The sequence below is a fragment of the Balaenoptera ricei genome, chromosome 2, assembly GCF_028023285.1.
Source record: "Balaenoptera ricei isolate mBalRic1 chromosome 2, mBalRic1.hap2, whole genome shotgun sequence".
Taxonomy (NCBI): domain Eukaryota; kingdom Metazoa; phylum Chordata; class Mammalia; order Artiodactyla; family Balaenopteridae; genus Balaenoptera; species Balaenoptera ricei.
The window spans coordinates 65551252-65572496 of NC_082640.1; the positions used below are offsets into that span (position 1 = coordinate 65551252).

Consider the following 21245-nt stretch of genomic DNA (forward strand, 5'->3'; position numbering starts at 1 on the left):
CCAATTATGGTTACCAGATTGCCCAAATGAAAGCAGATTATGTATGAACATGAGGTAACAAATTTATAGGACACTCAGCACAGTGACTGACCCATAGAAGATGTTTAATAAACTCCCATCAGTATGACTACCTCAGATTCTAAGCTAAGAGCAGAGCTGGCATTAGGCAAATGCGCGTTGGAAAACTTGCTCCATCCATTAAAGGCTACTTGACCACAGGAAAGTCATTTCACCTCTGTGTCTTGGTTTCTCCAACTGTACAGTAGGGGTAAAAATACAGCCTAACCATAAAAAGAAATGATGTCTGGATACATGCTACAAGACAGACGAACCATGAAAACATTACACAAGTGAAAGAAGCCAGATGCAAAAGGCCACTTATTATATGATTCCATTTACAGGAAATGTCCAGAATAGGCAAATCTATAGAGACAAAAAATACATTAGTGGTTACCAAGGTCTGGAGGGTGGGGAGGGGCTAATTCGAGGGTCTGAGGTTTCCTCCTGGGGTGACAAAAATGTTCTAAAATTAGATTGTGATGATGATTGCACAAACCCTGTGAACACACTAAAGAAAGTTTAATTGTACACATTAAATTGGCGAAGTGTATGGTATGTGAATTACATCTCAATAAAACTGTTCAAAAAATATGGCCTAAAGAACTGTGGCAGATTATGAAGATTAAATGAATGGACACATGTCATACGCTTAGCCCAGTGCCTGGAACAGAGGACGCTCAATTAAAAGTAGCTCTGCGGAATTCCCTGGTGGTCCGTGGTTAGAACTAGGAGCTTTCACTGCAGTGGCCTGGGTTCAATCCCTGGCTTGAACCCCAGAGTTTTCCAAAATCACTGGTTTCCAAATTCTTCTCAGGACTGCAAATTTCCTTCTCACTAGAAACGGGAGGTGGGGGATAAATTACAAGGACTTACGAAAAGACAGTCAGGAGAATCAGAAAATTCCATTTGCAGGGGGAAATAAGATTTTTAAAGTTACCACCAGCCCTTTCTGGGGGTTATTAAGAAAATCAACCCTCTTGAATGTAATCACCCCTAATTAGCCATCAGCAACTCATGAAATTACTCATGGTATTGAAGACCCTTAAGTTCTTGGGTCTCAGCCAAAAGTTACACTGAGATCCACCAGGAAGAAGGCCAACAAGTGCAAATTGGAACAGTTAAAACTCCTCTGAATCCGAGGCACGGTCTTCTTGCTCTTGGCTGGGAAGCGGATATGCACAAAGACGGGATTTAACTTGGGAGTCAGATGAGATCTTTGCCAAGCTCCTGATAATGATCAACTAATCAGTAATTATTTACTCATGTGGGGTGCTCAGGTCCTCTCCAAGGTGCTACGGAATTTATGAGATGAGGCAATGCAGAGTCTTGCTTTACAACCTAGCTTACATGGATAAGATTTAGGGACATGGAATTGTGTGGGAAAAGGTTGGTGTTATCCAGAACAACACAGGGTAAATAGTGTTATACAGAGACCCTGAGCATAAATCAAGCGAGTTCAAGAGAAGGAGAATCACTAGAGAGGGCTGGTCAGGTATCAGCAAGGAAGATGAGACTGAACATCAGCCCTTAGCCTATGTGGGTTACAAAAGAACAATCCAAAGAGTGCAAGAGTGTACACATTGTAAACTGAAAGACCTGGATCTAAGACCAATACCTCCATTTATTAAGCAGGTGACCTTAGGCAATTAATTCTTTTGGCTTTCAATTTCCTCATCTGTAAAATGGGGATACTGTCTATAACAACCTCATAGGGTTGTTGTGCTTATCAGATATTTATTGAGACTCCAGGACCTAGGTGCTAGATACACACACACACACACACACACACACACACACACACGCCAGGCATGGTCCCTGCCTTCAAGGAAATTACATTCTACAATAAAATTTATAAAATATTTATAAAAATAAATTGTGATAAGACCTATGGAAGCCAAGAAGAAAGTGCAAGGTGCCTCAGAAAGTATACTGGGCAGTGGTCAGAGAAGGTCCCTCTGAGGAAGACCTTTATGCTGGGCCTTGAGGGGTGAGCGGGAGTCATGCAGGTGAAGAGGGAGGGGGGCATCCCAGGGAGAGGGAATTGCGCATGTAAAGGCACATGAGGAACTGGGAGGAAGAAGGAAGGAAGTAGCATGGTGGGAATGTAGCAATCAAAGGAAACCCCGGGAAGAGCTGACCCCCTACTGAGAAGTAGAATCCACAGAATGTGGAAAATGAATGGGTGAGGGGGGCAAGGGAAAGAGGTGTCAAAGGGGACTCCCTCCACCCCCTCCAGATTTCTGGTGGACTGAGGTAGCAAAAGGAGGTGCTAACTGAGCTTTTTTAGTTTTGTCAGGAAAGGAAGGGCAACGTTGAGGGAAGAGGGTGTGCTATAAGGCAGTGGTTTCCAAATCTGACAAGAAGTCAACCAGAAAAACATCTTAAATGATCAGAACAGTTTGAAAATAGATTTACAACCGCTGCTGATAACCATGAACCTCGTTCTGTGTATTTTGCCTTCAGATATTTGCTGGTAATAGAATGAAGCCATCACAATTAGCATGTCACTTTAAAATATGGTTCCTTTCATCTTTGTCACCCTTTTACAATTTATATTTTGAGTGTGTGTTTTATGTGGTCACATCATACATTGATAGGTTAAAAAAATAACCAAACATAGATTAGCGTTGTACGCTCAAACATTTTTTACTGATGGGGTGTGCAATCAAAAAAAATTTGTGGAGGCCATTACTCTTGAGTGTTTTTTTGACCAACTTCTTGTCAGATTTGACTGGGCACTTTTATATTATGAAATGGTTGATGAGCGGTGTCCTGGCACAGCTGGTAGCAGCTCTGCCATTTCCTGATATTCACCTGGGTCTCTATGATTGTGATAGGGAAGAACAAATCTGACTCCATGTTGGATCTGTTTCTTTAACTTTTGTATTCTATTGCTTTTTCTACGAATTAATCACTCAAGGGGTGTTGCCTAGAGCTTAAAGTATACATAATGGCCCATTCTCCAGGAACCCTGCCTCCCATGCCTGAGTGTTAAGTTAAAATACCTTTGTTTAGCTCACAGGAAACTTCCTGACCAGGCCTACCTGTGAATGGCTGCAGGAAGATAGAAATTAACACATCCCCTGTGGAGTCTGGCCGGAACCAGGAAATATTTCTAACAACTTATCACCTTTTTTACTTTACCTCCTCACCTCCCCTTCTTTGTTCTATAAAAGGAACTGGCATCCAAACCTGGGTAAGATGGTTCTTTGGGACACGAGTCCACTGTCTTCTCGGTCTGCTGGCTTTCTGAATTAAGTCGCTATTCCTTGCCCCAGCAGCTCGTCTCTCGATTGATTGGCCTGTCCCGCAGTGAACAGTACGAGCCTGGACGTGTTAACATGATTACTATGTGCTAAGTCAGCTCTGCTTTTCAAACTGTGGGTCACAACTCATTAGTCTGTCATGAAATCAACCACGTGAGTCATGACCTGCACTTTTTTAAATGAAATAGAAAAGAACAAAAAAGAAAGTACCAGCATTTATCACACACAGTAAGGCTAAGTAAGTATGTCTCACTGTGGCTACCGGTCAGAAAAGTTTAAAAGCCCTGGCTCTGGACGATCAGAAGGCACTGCAGGAGTCTCACCATGATGAAGGAGTAAAACTGTGAAGATGTGGCGAAGACACGTTATCCAAGCCCTGGGAAGCACCAGGAGAATTTTGACGAGATGGGGAAGAAAGAGCCCTTGTAGGTTCTGGAGCAGGGAGGGACCTGAGGAAAGTGAGGTTTCCCGCAAATCCATTTGGCAACAGCGCCGGGGATTGAGTAAACATGCTATCTGTGGAGCGAGTCACCTTTGGGGGTTTGCTCCTGTTGATTTATAACCTTTCTTAACAGTGAACAAAAAAATCGAACGATCTAGTTTCTGTTAAAACATATGTTCCCTGGCCGATGGAGGCCCCGCCGGCTCTCCTTTCCACAAAGACCCTGCAGGAAGGCTGGACAAGTCACCTGATTTGGTTCAGGCCAAAGTCACGGTCCCTACACACCTGGGGAACAGGAAGGATGTGACAGGAGGCACGAAGGCTTGGGATGGAGGGGACGGAAAGAGGGGCCACAACAGATGCAACCCAGGGCAGGAGCTGGCTTCCCTGACCCCAGAAGGGGCCATGGTGCCCTGGACATTGGCGCTGTTGTGCTGCCCCTTTCCCACAGGCCACCTCTGAGTATCCTTCCTGCCCCTTCTCTTCTTGGCCTGACCAGAACCCCTGGAAGACGCCCCCTGATTTCAGTGCACCCTAAAGAGAAGGGTCTGATCAGCCTCTCAGGTCTGGCTTCCGAAAGACCACCTTGCGGCCACATCCCAACCACAGACCCCAGATCCCCTTCCTGCCCTCCCTGCCGTCACGCATAGGCTTCTCCTCCTGAAATACCGTCTTCTTCCCCCAGAAATATCGTCTCTCAGAACCCCAGCCCACTGTGTGCGGCGTCCCCACCTGACTGGTCCAGTTGTCTGTGGACCAAAGTACCAGGATGTCGGCTCCCAACATCAGTGTGTCCAACCTACCTTTGTCTTCCATTAACAGGAAAGTGGAAGAAAAGTCAAGAAAGTCAGGAATCCACTTTTACTACACAACACACCTGATATGCGATATAAGCATGTTATTTAATTCTCATAGCAAAACTTAGGCCACACGACGGGTGGAGGGTAGGGCTTGGACTTGAATACAGACCACCAACCATAGGGCTTCTCCTCTTTTCACTTTATTAGACTCACTACCTCCCACCTGGTAGAGAATCATAGCTAGACACTCAACAAATGAATGAACGGATGGATGGATGCGACCCCAAGGGGACTGGGTGTACCTCACCTCTTTGCTGGGAGATGAAACATTTCAGGACATGACTTGACTGTGCCATGAACATCACCTACAGCAAAGTGAGCCAAGATGAGCAATTTAATAACCTATTATTTCAGATAAGAATAATAATAATGTAGCTGGGGACCCGAGCAAACATCTACTGAGTGGTTACCATGTGTCAGATGGTTTTCTAAGTGCTTTATATTAACTCATTTTATCCTCACAACAACCCCATGAAGGAGGTACCATTGAGAAATGGAGGTACAGAGAAGTTAAATAACTTTTCCAAAGTCACCCAGCTAGTAGGTGGGAAAGTCACAAGGCAAACCCAGGCAGCCTGAGCCCAGAGTTTATGCACTGAACCGTCATTTGATACTGCCTTCTACCCACACACGAACAGGGCTGGCTTAAAGGATCAAAACAGAGTCTGTGTCTGCTGCTGGCCCACATCTTTTCCCAGGTGTCATCTCGACTACTAGTTTAGAGATAAAGGAACACTCTAGGTCTCAATGGATACGCTGAATGGATTCCTCAAGTCGCAACACATCAGAGTGGTCCCAGGTCTCCTGTAGGGCTGGGACCAGTGATCCTGAAGTCCTTGAACATTTGTATGTGGGGCAATCAGGTTACCAGCTAATGAGCTTTCAATACCTATTGGGGTAGGAAGCTTCATGCCAGATACTACATATGACAAGCGGGGGTTGGGGGGATCCCTGCCCTTGAGAAGCTTACACTTTTACTGAGGCAGACAAATAAATACAAAAATACATAAATGAATATTTCTTTCACAACGATACATTACCCTAGACTGAGTGCCCAATGGCTGGTACAGGCAAAAGGAATGCCAACAGTCCAAGGAAGTAAATAGCACAGTGGACTTTTATTATTAGCACTTACGTTATTCTTTTGAGAAAGAAATATGTTTTCTCAAAAGAGTCACCATTAACAATACGGTGGGCAAATTTGCCAGACAACAATGGGAGGTACAGGACAGGGTCTAGAAGCTTAAAAGAGAAGGGATTATCATCTCTTTTAACCGATACCGGGCATGCTCGCTCTATGTTCTGTTTACGCTTGTCCCTCACTGGATGGGGAGCTTCTCAAGGCCAGGGATAAGTTTATTCATCTTTTCATCTTTACTCATCTTTGCCTGGTACAGAGTGGCCCTGCAATAAAAGTTTGATGAATGAATGAAGGATGAACAGCACGTGTCTCCAATAGACTTTTACTTCTTAGGAAGCGGGGCCATGTCTGATTTCTCTCTAGGTGCTATTGCTGGTGCTCAGTGAATGGCTACAGACTGCCCTAGAGAAAGAACAAAGGCACCGGCCCACCGCAGATGTGTGCTGCCTCCACGGAGGGTCCGACCCTCCCAAGCCCTCTGCTGGCCATCACCACTCGCCACAGCCCTTTCAGGAAATCCTGCCTCAGGCAGCAGGGTATTCAGGAAAGCTGACCTTGGAGCCCCAGGCTCCCGGTCACCTTTCCAGTCTCCCCCCTACTGATGTGAGGCCAGCCAGAGGTATGTTCTCCTGACAATCCCACTGCTCTCAATCTCTGGTCTTTTCTCCCGCCCCTTGCAAAGCCCATCCTTTTTTCCCATCACATTCAAACCCAGCCACAGAACTCATTTCTTCCCATTGAACCTCCATTCTGCAAACTGGCTGGCTTGCCCAGAGCATCCTGAAAACCCAGAGAATCTGAATTAGGTAAAAATGTGAAGAAGATCTTAAAACTCCCTGGATACTATTAAGCAAACACATTACAGTGGGTTTTGTTAACTCATTAAAGGAAACACCTTACTTCTCCTTTCTTCCCTGGAGAAACTAGGTAATCAGCACAGATTAGTCACGGATTTCAATGCAAACTACATCATTTTCATGGTCATCAACATTGATGTGGTGTATATTTGTTTTCAGTCCTAAAAAACGCTTCCCAGGTAACTAAGGAAAACAGTCAAGGGTAGAAATATCAGGCAGGCAAGACATTTTCAGTAAATGAGCCATTTGTTCCTGCTTCTGTAGAGAGTTGCTTTTTCAATTTCAGATGACATGATACTGCAGATCGAAGGGAGAAATGCATTTGGAGTAAGAGCGCTTTCTCTTCTCCAAATATTACTTAGTCACTTGATTTACAGCACTTGATAAACTTGGTTAAATTTCTTTACTTCTGTGTAAGTCGCATATGCAGAACTCCAACCTAGCAACTGCCACAGTGTGTCATCATGATTTGTGCTTTCCTTTCCTCCCCATAACAGGACACTACAGAAGAGTAAAGACATTTCTCAAAGACTTATTTTTTATATTCCTGGTGCCTAGAACAGCAGCTGGGGGGCCCAATAGGTGTTCTGTGATGACAGAGAGAACTTAACATTCAATCTCACTCGGAGGACATTCTCTTCAAGCATGACCATACTACATTTCTAACGTACTGATGCCCAGCCCACAATCTGAATAGAGACTTTCCTGTTTTGTAGTGACTGCTAATTGTTTCTGAAATTAACACCATCAGTGACCTTCTCTGCCCTACCTGGACACACGAATAAACAGCTGTGATGTGATGCAGGCCACCCTACCTAGGAATCGAAGATACCTAGAGGCAGACTCCAGCCTTCTTCCCCACTCAGACTCAACCTCTCCCCCGCATCCTCTGCCAAGAGTGATTTGCAATCCCTGGATTGTAGTCATCAAAGGAAACAAGATCAGACTTCCACAGCCTGAGCTCTGCACAGGAAACACAGATTTTCTGATGTGCTACCCAGGTCTTCTCCAAGGCGATGATGAATCTCATTTCAAAAAGCAGTATAAGGGAGGAACACTCCCAAACTCATTCTACGAGGCCACCATCACCCTGATACCAAAACCAGACAAAGATGTCACAAAGAAAGAAAACTACAGGCCAATATCACTGATGAACATAGATGCAAAAATCCTCAACAAAATACTCGCAAACAGAATCCAACAGCACATTAAAAGGATCATACACCATGATCAAGTGGGGTTTATCCCAGGAATGCAAGGATTCTTCAATATACGCAAATCAATCAATGTGATACACCATATTAACAAATTGAAGGAGAAAAACCATATGATCATCTCAATAGATGCAGAGAAAGCTTTCGACAAAATTCAACACCCATTTATGATAAAAGCCCTGCAGAAAGTAGGCATAGAGGGAACTTTCCTCAACATAATAAAGGCCATATATGACAAACCCACAGCCAACATTGTCCTCAATGGTGAAAAACTGAAACCATTTCCACTAAGATCAGGAACAAGACAAGGTTGCCCACTCTCACCACTATTATTCAACATAGTTTTGGAAGTGTTAGCCACAGCAATCAGAGAAGACAAAGAAATAAAAGTAATCCAAATCGGAAAAGAAGAAGTAAAGCTGTCACTATTTGCAGATGATATGATACTATACATAGAGAATCCTAAAGATGCTACCAGAAAACTCCTAGAGCTAATCAATGAATTTGGTAAAGTAGCAGGATACAAAATTAATGCACAGAAATCTCTTGCATTTCTATACACTAATGACGAAAAATCTGAAAGTGAAATTAAGAAAACACTCCCGTTTACCATTGCAACAAAAAGAATAAAATATCTAGGAATAAACCTACCTAAGGAGACAAAAGACCTGTATGCAGAAAATTATAAGACACTGATGAAAGAAATTAAAGATGATACAAATAGATGGAGAGATATACCATGTTCCTGGATTGGAAGAATCAACATTGTGAAAATGACTCTACTACCCAAAGCAATCTACAGATTCAATGCAATCCCTATCAAACTACCACTGGCATTTTTCACAGAACTAGAACAAAAAATTTCACAATTTGTTTGGAAACACAAAAGACCCCGAATAGCCAAAGCAATCTTGAGAACAAAAAATGGAGCTGGGGGAATCAGGCTCCCTGACTTCAGACTATATTACAAAGCTACAGTAATCAAGACAGTTTGGTACTGGCACAAAAACAGAAATATAGATCAATGGAACAGGATAGAAAGCCCAGAGATAAACCCACACACATATGGTCACCTTATCTTTGATAAAGGAGGCAAGAATATACAGTGGAGAAAAGACAGCCTCTTCAATAAGTGGTGCTGGGAAAACTGGACAGATACATGTAAAAGTATGAAATTAGAACACTCCCTGACACCATGCACAAAAATAAACTCAAAATGGATTAAAGACCTAAATGTAAGGCCAGACACTATCAAACTCTTAGAGGAAAACATAGGCAGAACACTCTATGACATACATCACAGCAAGATTCTTTTTGACCCAGCTCCCAGAGAAATGGAAATAAGAACAGAAATAAACAAATGGGACCTAATGAAACTTAAAAGCTTTTGCACAGCAAAGGAAACCATAAACAAGACCCAAAGACAACCCTCAGAATGGGAGAAAATATTTTCAAATGAAGCAACTGACAAAGGATTAATCTCCAAGATTTACAAGCAGCTCATGCAGCTCAATAACAAAAAAACGAACAACTCAATCCAAAAATGGGCAGAAGACCTAAATAGACATTTCTCCAAAGAAGATATACAGATGGCCAACAGACACATGAAAGAATGCTCAACATCATTAATCATTAGAGAAATGCAAATCAAAACTACAATGAGATATCATCTCACACCGATCAGAATGGCCATCATCAAAAAATCTAGAAACAATAAATGCTGGAGAGGGTGTGGAGGAAAGGGAACACTCTTGCACTGTTGGTGGGAATGTAAATTGATACAGCCACTATGGAGAACAGTATGGAGGTTCCTTAAAAAACTACAAATAGAACTACCATACGACCCAGCAATCCCACAACTGGGCATATACCCTGAGAAAACCATAGTTCAAAAAGAGTCATGTACCAAAATGTCCATTGCAGCTCTATTTACAATAGCCAGGACATGGAAGCAACCTAAATGTCCATCGACAGATGAATGAATAAAGAAGATGTGGCACATATATACAATGGAATATTACTCAGCCATAAAAAGAAATGAAATGGAGGTATTTGTAATGAGGTGGATGGAGTTAGAGTCTGTCATACAGAGTGAAGTAAGTCAGAAAGAGAAAAACAAATACAGTATGCTAACACATATATACGGAATCTAAGGGGAAAAAAAAAAAAAAGCCATGAAGAACCTAGTGGCAAGACGGGAATAAAGACACAGACCTACTAGAGAATGGACTTGAGGATATGGGGAGGGCGTGGGGTGAGATGTGACAGGGTAAGAGAGTGTCATGGACATATATACACTACCAAATGTAAAATAGATAGCTAGTGGGAAGCAGCCACATAGCACAAGGAGATCAGCTCGGTGCTTTGTGACCACCTAGAGGGGTGGGATGGGGAGGGTGGGAGGGAGGGAGATGCAAGAGGGAAGAGATATGGGAACATATTGTATGTGTATAACTGATTCACTTTGTTATAAAGCAGAAGCTAACACACCATTGTAAGGCAATTATACTTCAATAAAGATGTTTAAAAAAAAAAAAAAAAAAAGCAATATATTCTCCAGCCACCTTTGGTCAAAGGCAGGTGGCCATGAGACTAATGGCAGCTTTGGCTCAGGCTGAGCTCCCCTCCTGGTCCACCTTCCCCTCCTTGTGATATAAGGTCCTGGCATCTCCAAATGGCCTCTTGGCACTCTGGCAAACACCTGTGTACATCTACGTATGCACCACACACACGTACACACACACACGTCGGGGAAGTGGGTATGCCACGTGCACTAACACTAAGAGACAAACTCACAGACAGCAAGCATCATATTCATCCACAAGATAGGTCTAGGTGAGACTTCAAGGTTGGGTGGAACATAGCTAATATGATAGTCTTTTAGAAAAAAACTGTCTCTACAATTGCACATGTTTATTGAGGAAAAATTGAAAGCTACAGGAAAACATAAAGAGGAAAGCTATAATTACTCATAGCCTCAGATTCCAGGTTAACCACTCTGAATGCTTTTGATGTTCTTCCTTCTGGTCTTTTTTCTGTGCTTAATGCTTAGCTATATTATCTATCTATTCTACATATACAAAATCACTTATACAGTTTTGCATTCTATTTTTGACTTTAAATCATAAACATCTCATTTAATCACTGTATAATAGCTCACCCCATGGAAGCTGGATAACATATCTAAGTAGTTCCCTTATTGTTGGAATTTGTGATGAGTGTCTTTATAGGAAATTCTTTATCTGTTTCTCTGCTTAGATCCTTATGGTAGATTCCTAAAACCAGAATCACTAAGCCAAAAGGTATGACTATTTAAGGTCCTTCTTACATATGGGTTGTTTTCAAAAAGAGCTTATCCACCTAAAATCCCACTGTAGTGGATAAAATAAACACACTTGCCAATAATGTTAGCATTATAATCTTTTTTTAATTTGATCCATAATTAGTTAGGGTGGGCTAAGAGCTGCAACAAACCATCCCAGAGTTTCAAAGCCTTAACACAACAATAAGTTTTTGCTCAATTCATTGTCTGATGTGGCCTGGAAGGGGCACACTGCTCTACACAGGCACGCAGGCATCCAGGGACCCAGTGTCTTTTCATCTAGTGGCTCCACCATTGTCTAGAGCCTCGGAATCCTCAGCTGGTTTTTTTTCTACTTTCCAGCCAGTGAATAAACAAGGGAAAAGAGAAAGCATGGGGGATTGAGCTAACAGCTTTGAGAAGCCGTTAACAAATCACTGCCACTCATATTCTATTAGTCATATGGCCATACCTAACTGCAAGAGCGTGTGGAAAATGTGGTCTGTCCATACTCCCAGGAAACCTTTGAGTAAATAACTTTGCTTGGTACAGGGTGGGCATTCAGTGTGTAACTCACAACAGGCCAAAAAAAAAAAAAAAAAAAGGTAAATCGTTTTAACTGTATTCCTTCAATTACTAGTAAAGTTGGAATCATTTTTCATTTTTATTAGCCATGTGTACTATCTCTTCTGTGCATTTCTTACCTCTTTTGCCAGTTTTTCGGTAGAGCTCATAATGTTTTCAGTTGATTTTTAAGAAGCTGTTTCTATATTAAGGACATTGACCCTTATTTTGTCAAGTTCTTTCAGTTTGATTTTTGTCTTTTAATTTTGCTTGTAACTTTTATGCAAATAAGTTTTTATTTTGTCTTTAAATCTATCAATTATTTCCTTTGTTACTCTTCTGATTGACATTTCATCACAGAATCACAAAGCACACAAAAACTGGGAGATTCCAACCCAACTCTCCAAATCCATTATTTTGTAATCATGATTCACAGATGAATAAACTGATTGCTCAATGAAATAAGCTGACTGGTGCAAAGTATCGCAGCTAATTAGAGGCAAAGCTCAGACTAGAGATTATTTTTATTGCAGTATAATTGCTTTACAATGTTGTGTTAGTTTCTGCTGTACAATGAAATGAATCAGCTATATGTATACATATATCCCCTCCCTCTTGGACCTCCCTCCCACCCCACCCTCCCATCCCACCCATCTAGGTCATCGCAGAGCACCGAGCTGAGCTCCCTGTGCTTTATAGCAGGTTCCCACTAGCTATCCATTTTACACATGGTAGTGTATATATGTCAATCCTAATCTCCCAATTCGTCCCACCCTCCTCTTCCCCCCACAATGTCCACATCAGACTGTGGATTTTTAATTTTATTGAGCGTATAATACCTGACAGACTGCGCTGAACACTTTTCAAACATTACTTTACAAGGTAGGTGATACTGATATATCCATTTTACACAGAAGGAAACTGAGGCTGTGAGCAGTGAAGCACTGTGTCCCAGGTCAGCAGAGGCAATATGCCCCTAGTAAAGGGCAGCAGCATGATGGAACCCAAGCCCACCTGCTGTCGAGTCCTGGCTTGTGTCAGCACTCCATTAAGCTGCCTCTCAGGTCCCCTGACACACTGCATCAGATACACATTTCCTGGAGAGCTGCTTGAGTTCACATTTACCGAGTGCACAACGCAGGCTGCAGCCTGGGCCCAGCCAGGGGAGCTGCTGTGTATGAGGTTGTGCTCTGCCCCGTTCACTCCACCACGGCAGCTTTGGCCTTGAGTCCAGCATATCATCTCAGTGCCCCCATGCACTTACCCGTCCAGAACACATCCCGGCTCCGTGTGCCTCGGCCACCGTAAATCAGCCGGTCACACACTCTGCCCTTGGTGCTTCTGAACATCAGAGAGAAGGATTTGCCTTTTCCTGCTCAGCTCCTGGGGCTTCTGCATTGACATTTGAGTTATGTCATTATTTTTTTAAGCGATAGAAATCTAGTCAATGATTTGTAGCAATCACTGCTGTGCGGTGTAGGCTGAAAGGCTCATATATCCTTACAGAGGGAAGCAAAAACCCAGCAAATTAGTCTTATTTCCTTGACACAACTCTGTGATGGGCTGGTATTAGGTAAAGCTGAAATCGGGTGCCATGATTAAAAGATTATGATAATGAAAAACAGACAGCCATCTTGTGAATTAGGAAATATTTTCAAGGAAACCAAGAGAGGCAAGTCACTGGAGTCAAAGGTCACCCAAAGGTCAAGGGGGACAGTAAAAGACAATTGGGTTTAGCAAGAATAAAACCGTTACCGTACCCTTTTTCTTGAACCCAATCGTCAGCAGCCATTTGAGTCTGTTCCCTGCCGGTCTCCTCTGTCTGCTCCCCCTGGGACCCAAACCAGGACTAGAAAAATATCAACCACAACCCATCCCCCGCTAATGAGCTCTGTACACTGGGTAAGCACTCTTACACTCTGACCTCCGATTATTATCTCATGCAGAGGTCTCAGATACCCAACATCTCAAGGCCTACCCTCTCATTCACACTGTTTTCCTGTACTTCTAGTTTCCTCCTGCTGATGGCCCACACGTGCTGAATGATAAAAGGACCTGGTCACCAGCTCCACACAAAGTCCTCTTCCTGTCGAGCTTTCCTACTTTGATGGTGGTATCACTATTCTTCCAATGAACAAAGCTCAAAGCCTACCTGGGCTTCTGTGATTTCCCCCTCCCATGAGCCCTAGACCCCATCTCTTGCCAGCTGTCAATTCTTTGTTTGTAACTGTCTCTCAGGTAAACCCTCCCCCCTCCTCTCCATCTACTACCAGCCTCTTCCAAATCACCATCCAGATCACTGCAGTAAGTGTTTCTCTGATTTCCCTAAGCACCTTTGCCAAAAATCAGATGGGCACACCTCTAGGTTCTCTCTTCTGTCCCTCTGCCAACACCACACGGTCTTGATTACTGTGGCTATAAATCTTGAAACCTGGGAGATTGACTCCTCCTACTTTCTTCTTTTTCAAAATTATTTTCGGAAGTTTGAGCATGACATATCTCAGTATGGATTTCTTTGGGTTTATCCTGTTCGGAATTTACTAAGCTCTTGAATCTGGAGGCTTGTGTCTCATCCTAACCTTGGGAAGTTTTCAGCAATTAGTCTATTGAGAACTTTTTCAGTCCTACCCTCTTTCCCCTCTACTGGGATTTCAAAGACCCAAGTGTCAGGTCCCCTGGGGATCTGCTCTTTTTCTCTTCCTCTTGTCTATTTTCTCTCTGTCGTTCAGATTGGGGAATGTTTATGGTTATGTCTTCAAATTCACTGATTCTTTCCTTTGTCATCTCCATTCTGCTGTATAGCCCAACCAGTGTGATTTTCTTTTGGTTACTGTCTTTTTCCATTCTAAAATGTTCATTTGGTTCTTCTTTATGCCTTTTGTTTCTTTGCTGAGACTTTATTTTTTTTCTCGTTTGTGTCAAGCATGTTCATAGTTGCTCACTGAAGCATGTTTATGATGACTGCTTCAAAATCTTCCTCAGATAATTGCCACTTCCCTGTCACCTCAGTGTTGTCCCTTCTCATTAAGCTTGAGATCTCCATGCATCTTGGTGTGATGAGTGGTTTTCAATTAAAACCTGGACATTTTAGGTATTACGTTATGAGGCTCTAGAACTTACTTAAACCTTCCATTTTAGCTGGCTTCCTCTGACACTGCTCCAGCTGAGGAAGGGGAATCCTACCTCATCACAGTCAGGTGGGGATAGAAGTCCAGGTTCCCCGCTTGGCCTCCTAAGGGGGGAGGAGGACTCATCATTACTGCTGATAGGGGAGGGGTTCCAGCTCCCCAACAAGTCTCCACTGATACTTCCCTGGCTGGGAGGGGTAGGAGGGCCACATCACTGTGCCTCACAAGGCTTCCACTGGCACCACTGTGGGAAGGCAGGGAGCAGGAGGGGATGCATGGCCTCGTTACTACTGGGTGGTGGTAAGAGTCCTGACTCTCCACTAGGCCTCCTCTGACCACCCAGTGGGGAGGGGCAAGGACGCCTTACTGCTGCTGGGTGGGAGTGAAAGTCCAGGCTCCCCACATGTCTCAGCTGAGAAATGGGCCCCCAGAAATGGCTATCATCATTCATTCAGGAGTGAGGAATTAGTGACCCCAGAGACAGAGTAGGATGGGTTACTGGAGATCAAATGGCAAAGTGGTGGCAAAGTCAGGACTCAATGTCTATGCCCTCGGCTCCAAGACCACTCGTCTATAAACCAAAGAGCTCCAAAAGCACAGGAAGAATGCCAGCCCCCTCCCCAACATAACAGTGCAAAATCTCACCGGCCAAAGGATAGTGGCTGCCTCTCTTCACATCCTGCCAGACCCCAGGCCAGAAAGCACACGTGGTTACGCACATCAGCCCCTGAACAACACAAACACACGTCTACTCAAGACGGGCCTTCCATCCAACACACACAGCACAAGCACACTCGAGAGCCAAGAACCACAGCAGCACAGTCACCTTCGGGGCTGGTGGTCTCCCATCTGGAGAGGATCCTGGCTTTCCTACCGTTGGAATCTCTGAAACCAAGATACACCCAGGAGCCGTGGACCTCAGAGCAGCCAGCAGACCAGACGCCCCCCTCCTGGCTGGAGAGCTGGGTCTGCACCCAGCTGGAGGCGCCTGCTTTGGACCTGGGGCCTCTCTTCTGGCCCCGGCCGTGGTCTCAGCACAGCACTGCTTATTCTCCAGCAAGGGAAAGCTGGTGACCCGGGAGGGGAAACTGCTTTCTAACAGCCTTTGTTTTTGTTTCCATTTAAAAAGGTTAGTGACTTTACTGCATGTGGAAAGAACCAGAGTACCAATTTCAAAGGGGCTCAGCATGTTTTGGAGCTGACCAAATATACAGAACATTTGGGTGGGGAGGAAAAGAAAGGGAAAAGAGAGAACAAAGTTTATCCCACATTCACCATGTGCCAGACATACGCCTTGGTGCTCCTTCCCATGCTCCTACAACAACAATTCCAGCCAGAATCAAGCTCCAAACCCCTTACCATAGGCCATCAGACTGTCTAGAGGCAGGCAGAATTGTTAGATTTTAGGATGGTACACAGTAATGAACAAAGTTATGGGATACAATTTGAACTATGAAATAGAATGATATAACTATTAATAAAGTCAATTGATGCCTACATTTCAAAACAATATGATTTAAATTTTAAAATTCGTTAGAATAACTTGCCTACATTGGTATCGCCCAGGCTGATAAATACCCACAATCTTTTGATAGAACCTGTGAACTTAGCTATACTCTTATGATCACTGGAACTTCTATGAGTGATTTTGTTGACTGCAGGGCTATTGTAACGTTCACTCTTTTTGTTTTTTTTTAACATCCACTCAATTGAAAACAATTTTCAAATATTATAGTCATCTAGACCAGGGGTCAGCAAACCCTGGCCAGTGGGCCAGACCTGTCCCACGGCCTGCTCTTGTCACATTTTCAAATGGCTGAACAAATATCGAAGGAAGAATACTATTTTACGACGTGAAAATTATATGAAATTCAAATTGCAGCGCGTGTAAGTAAGGTTTTACTGCCCGTTCTTTTCCGTATCGTCTATGGTTGCTTTTGTGCTCAAAAGGCAGAGCTGATTAGTTGCAACAAAGACCCTACAAAGCTGAAATATTAACTCACTGGCCCTTTACAAAAAAAGTTTGCTGACCTCTGATCTAGATGGTCTGTCAGATGGTGGTGCCGGATTGAAAACACACTGTGCTGATGACAGTAACAACCACCACCAGCAGCTTGGCTATTGAGGAAGCCAAACAACCGTCCTGAGATACCAAGTGGGCCGTTTACGAGCGAGCCCTCTGTGCAGTGTTGGTGATAACAGTGACAGCGTGAAAAGCCAACTTCAAGCAAAACTACGCATTCTGAGAATGCACCACGCACCCATGCACGCTCTGTACATTTAGTCTCTGGGGAAAACCACAGTCTGAATGATGAGAGATCTGAATTCTGTGAGGTCTTCGAGAACGCAGCCCTCCCGTAAAACAGGCTTCCGCGTCCTCCCTCCCTTTCCCATGTTAGCGTGCGGCCCTTCTTAAGTCGCTGTGACCTCCCACCACTTTCAGTCTGATGCCCTTCTCCTGGGCCCCTGCCTTCCCTTTATCACACGCATCGTCTCCCCGCCTGGCCCCTCCAAGGCTGTAAGTGCCCCCCAAGGCAGGAATGCCAGCTCCTTTCTCTTGAAGGCGGACAGATGTCCCAGCGCCCATGAAGGCCCTTCGTTTCAAGAGAGGAACGAACAAACGCTGTCTCCTCTCACTCTGACGGCTGGTACAGTGATCATTAGTCCTTTTCACAAACGAGGAAACTGAAGCTGGAACAGGTTAAGCTGTTCACAGGCACTAAGAGACAAAGTCAGGACTGGAATTCACACCATTTACGATGGAGGGTCCTGCTGTCATGCGTGGCCAGGGCTCAGAAAGTACTGGAAGCAGGGTGAATGGACGCAAGGCGAGGCCCACGCAGAACCATGAAAGCGTATTTGCACAATCTCAGAAGCCGCCAAGATCTTCCCCTTCACTATGCTTAGTGAAAGAAGCTAGTCACAAAAGACCACCTATCATATGATGCCATTTATATGTGGACACCATACAAACACTGACATAATTTCCCTGCATGGAACTCGGAAAGTCCCAATTCGCAGCACCTCCTATATCCCTTGTAGGAGTGAGGTGTTGAGTTCCTCCCATGTTTCCCCGAGGAAAGAACAGTACCTAATAAGGAAGGGAAAAGGGAGGCCAAAACAAGCATCCATTCTGTTTCTGGGTTCTCTCACCTGGGCCTCCCAGGTGCCTTTTCTCTGAAGGCCCCTCAGCAGCATTAATGTTATTAGAACAGTTCCTGCTTTGGACCTAATAATTAAATGACCGGGAACTGAATTTCCAAAATGGAACATGAGATCAGAAAAACACAAAACAAAAGAGCAAATTGAACATTCAAGTTGGTAGTAATAATTTTTTGATGAGGAAGAAACTAGAAACCACATAGATCTCTAACAGAGGATGGGGAATGGCTAAGGAAACCGTGATGGGGCAAAATGATGGAAATGGTCACTAAGCTTAAAAATGGGAACCCCGACTATGTCAAGAGAAATGTTAACATAAAAATCATACAATGTGAAAAAGACACGCTTAAATTAAAATATAGGCAAATACCAAGGAGAAAATAATATGAGCAATTAGTGTACTATGCAGATATGTGGGGTGAGCCAGGGGGTACAGAGAAGGGAGGGGAGAAGGGAGGGAGAGGGGAACGGAGGGGTACTTCAGCAAAGTAACATGTACAGTAAAACTCGACTTAAAATATAGCACAGTTGTGGAATTATATAGTTTTCTGGAAGGCCAATTTGATAATATGTATCAAATACCTTAAGAGTATTTATATCTTTTGCCCCAGAAGGAGCGCTATGCATTAATAGATGTACAAAAAATGCACAAAAGAAGCAGTTTTATTTATAATATTGAAAAACTGAAAAAAAAATCACGTCCAAAATAGGGGACTGTTTAAGCAAACATTAATATTTTTTTAACATCTTTATTGGAGTATAATTGCTTTACAATGGTGTGTTAGTTTCTGCTGTATAACAAAGTGATTCAGCTATACATATACATATATCCCCATATCTCCTCCCTCTTGCGTCTCCCTCCCACCCGCCCTATCCCACCCCTCTAGGTGGTCACAAAGCACCTGAGCTGATCTCCCTGTGCTATGCGGATGCTTCCCACTAGCTATCTATTTTACATTTGGTAGTGTATATATGTCCATGCCGCTCTCTCACTTCGTCCCAGCTTACCCTTCCCCTCCCTGTGTCCTCAAGTCCATTCTCTACGTCTGCGTCTTTATTCCTGTCCTGCCCCTAGGTTCTTCAGAACCTTTTTTTTTTCTTTAGATTCCATATATATGTGTTAGCATACGGTATTTGTTTTTCTCTTTCTGACTTACTTCACTCTGTATGACAGACTCTAGGTCCATCCACCTCACTACAAATAACTCAATTTCATTTCTTTTTATGGCTGAGTAATATTCCATATATATGTGCCACATATTATATTCCACATATATATGTATATATGTGCCACATCTTCTTTATCCATTCATCTGTCGATGGACACTTAGGTTGCTTCCATGTCCTGGCTATTGTAAATAGAGTTGCAATGAACATTGTGATACATGACTCTTTTTGAATTATGGTTTTCTCAGGGTATATGCCCGGTAGTGGGATTGCTGGGTCGTATGATAGTTCTATTTTTAGTTTTTTAAGGAACCTCCATACTGTTCTCCATAGCGGCTGTATCAATTTACATTCCCACCAACACTGCAAGAGGGTTTCCTTTTCTCCACACCCTCTCCAGCATTTATTGCTTGTAGACTTTTTGAGGATGGTCAGTCTGAACGGTGTGAGGTGATATCTCATTGTAGTTTTGATTTGCATTTCTCTAATGATTAGGGATGTTGAGCATCCTTTCATGTGTTGTTGGCAATCTGTATATCTTCTTTGGAGGAATGTCTATTTAGGTCTTCTGCCCATTTTTGGATTGAGTTATTTGTTTTATTGATATTGAGCTGCATGAGCTGCTCATAAATTTTGCAGATTAGTCCTTTGTCAGTTGCTTCATTTGCAAATATTTCCTACCATTCTGAGGGTTGTCTTTTCATCTTGTTTATGGTTTCCTTTGCTGTGCAAAAGCTTTTAAGTTTCATTAGGTCCCATTTGTTTATTTTTGTTTTTATTTCCATTTCTCTAGGAGCTGGGTCAAAAAGGATCTTGCTGTGATTTATGTCATAGAGTGTTCTGCCTATGGTTTCCTCTAAGAGTTTTACAGTGTCTGGCCTTAGATTTAGGTCCTTAATCCACGTTGAGTTTATTTTTGTGTATGGTGTTAGGGAGTGCTCTAATTTCATTCTTTTACATGTAGCTGTCCAGTTTTCCCAGCACCACTCTTTGAAGACGCTGTCTTTTCTCCATTGTATATTCTTGCCTCCTTTATCAGAAACAAGGTGACCATATGTATGTGGGTTTATCTCTGGGCTTTCTATCCTGTTCCATTGATCTATATTTCTGTTTTTGTGCCAGTACCATACTGTCTTGATTACCGTAGCTTTGTAGTATAGTGTGAAGACCAGAAGCTTGATTCCTCCAGCTCCGTTTTTCTTTCTCAAGATTGCTTTGGCTATTCAGGGTCTTTTGTGTTTCCATACAAATTGTGCAATTTCTTGTTCTAGTTCTGTGAAAAATGCCAGTGGTAGTTTGATAGGGATTGCATTGAATCTGTAGATTGCTTTGGGTAGTAGAGTCATTTTCACAATGTTGATTCTTCCAATCCAAGAACATGGTATATCTCTCCATCTGTTTGTATCATCTTTAATCTCTTTCATCAGTGTCTTATAATTTTCTGCATACAGGTCTTTCGTCTCCTTAGGTAGGTTTATTCCTAGGTATTTTATTCTTTTTGTTGCAATGGTAAATGGGAGTGTTTCCTTAATTTCTCTTTCAGATTTTTCATCATTAGTGTATCGGAATGCAAGAGATTTCTGTGCATTACTTTTGTATCCTGCTACTTTACCAAATTCATTGATTAGCTCTAGTAGTTTTCTGGTAGCATCTTTAGGATTCTCTATGTATAGTATCATGTCATCTGCAAACAGTGATAGCTTTATTTCTTCTTTTCCAATTTGGATCCCTTTTATTTCTTTTTCTTCTCTGATTGCTCTGGCTAAAACTTCCAAAACTATGTTGAATAATAGCGGTGAGAGTGGGCAACCTTGTCTTGTTCCTGATCTTAGTGGAAATGGTTTCAGTTTTTCACCACTGAGAATGATGTTTGCTGTGGGTTTGTCATATATGGCCATTGTTATGTTGAGGTAAGTTCCCTCTATGCCTACTTTCTGGAGGGTTTTTATCATAAATCAAACAGTAATATTTTTAAAAAATACACTGCAGCCATTTAAAAAATCATGTCTTGGAAGAATATCGAATGTTTGGTACAGAAGGAAAATGTTTATGATGAATTATTAAGTGAAAAAAGTAGTGAACA

General features: G+C 42.9%; 1 protein-coding gene across 1 annotated transcript in view; it reads right to left on the bottom strand.

Moving 5' to 3' along the window:
* THSD4 (thrombospondin type 1 domain containing 4) overlaps positions 1 to 21245 on the bottom strand; it is a 588874-nt gene that overhangs the window by 558775 nt on the left and 8854 nt on the right. The window lies entirely within an intron of this gene.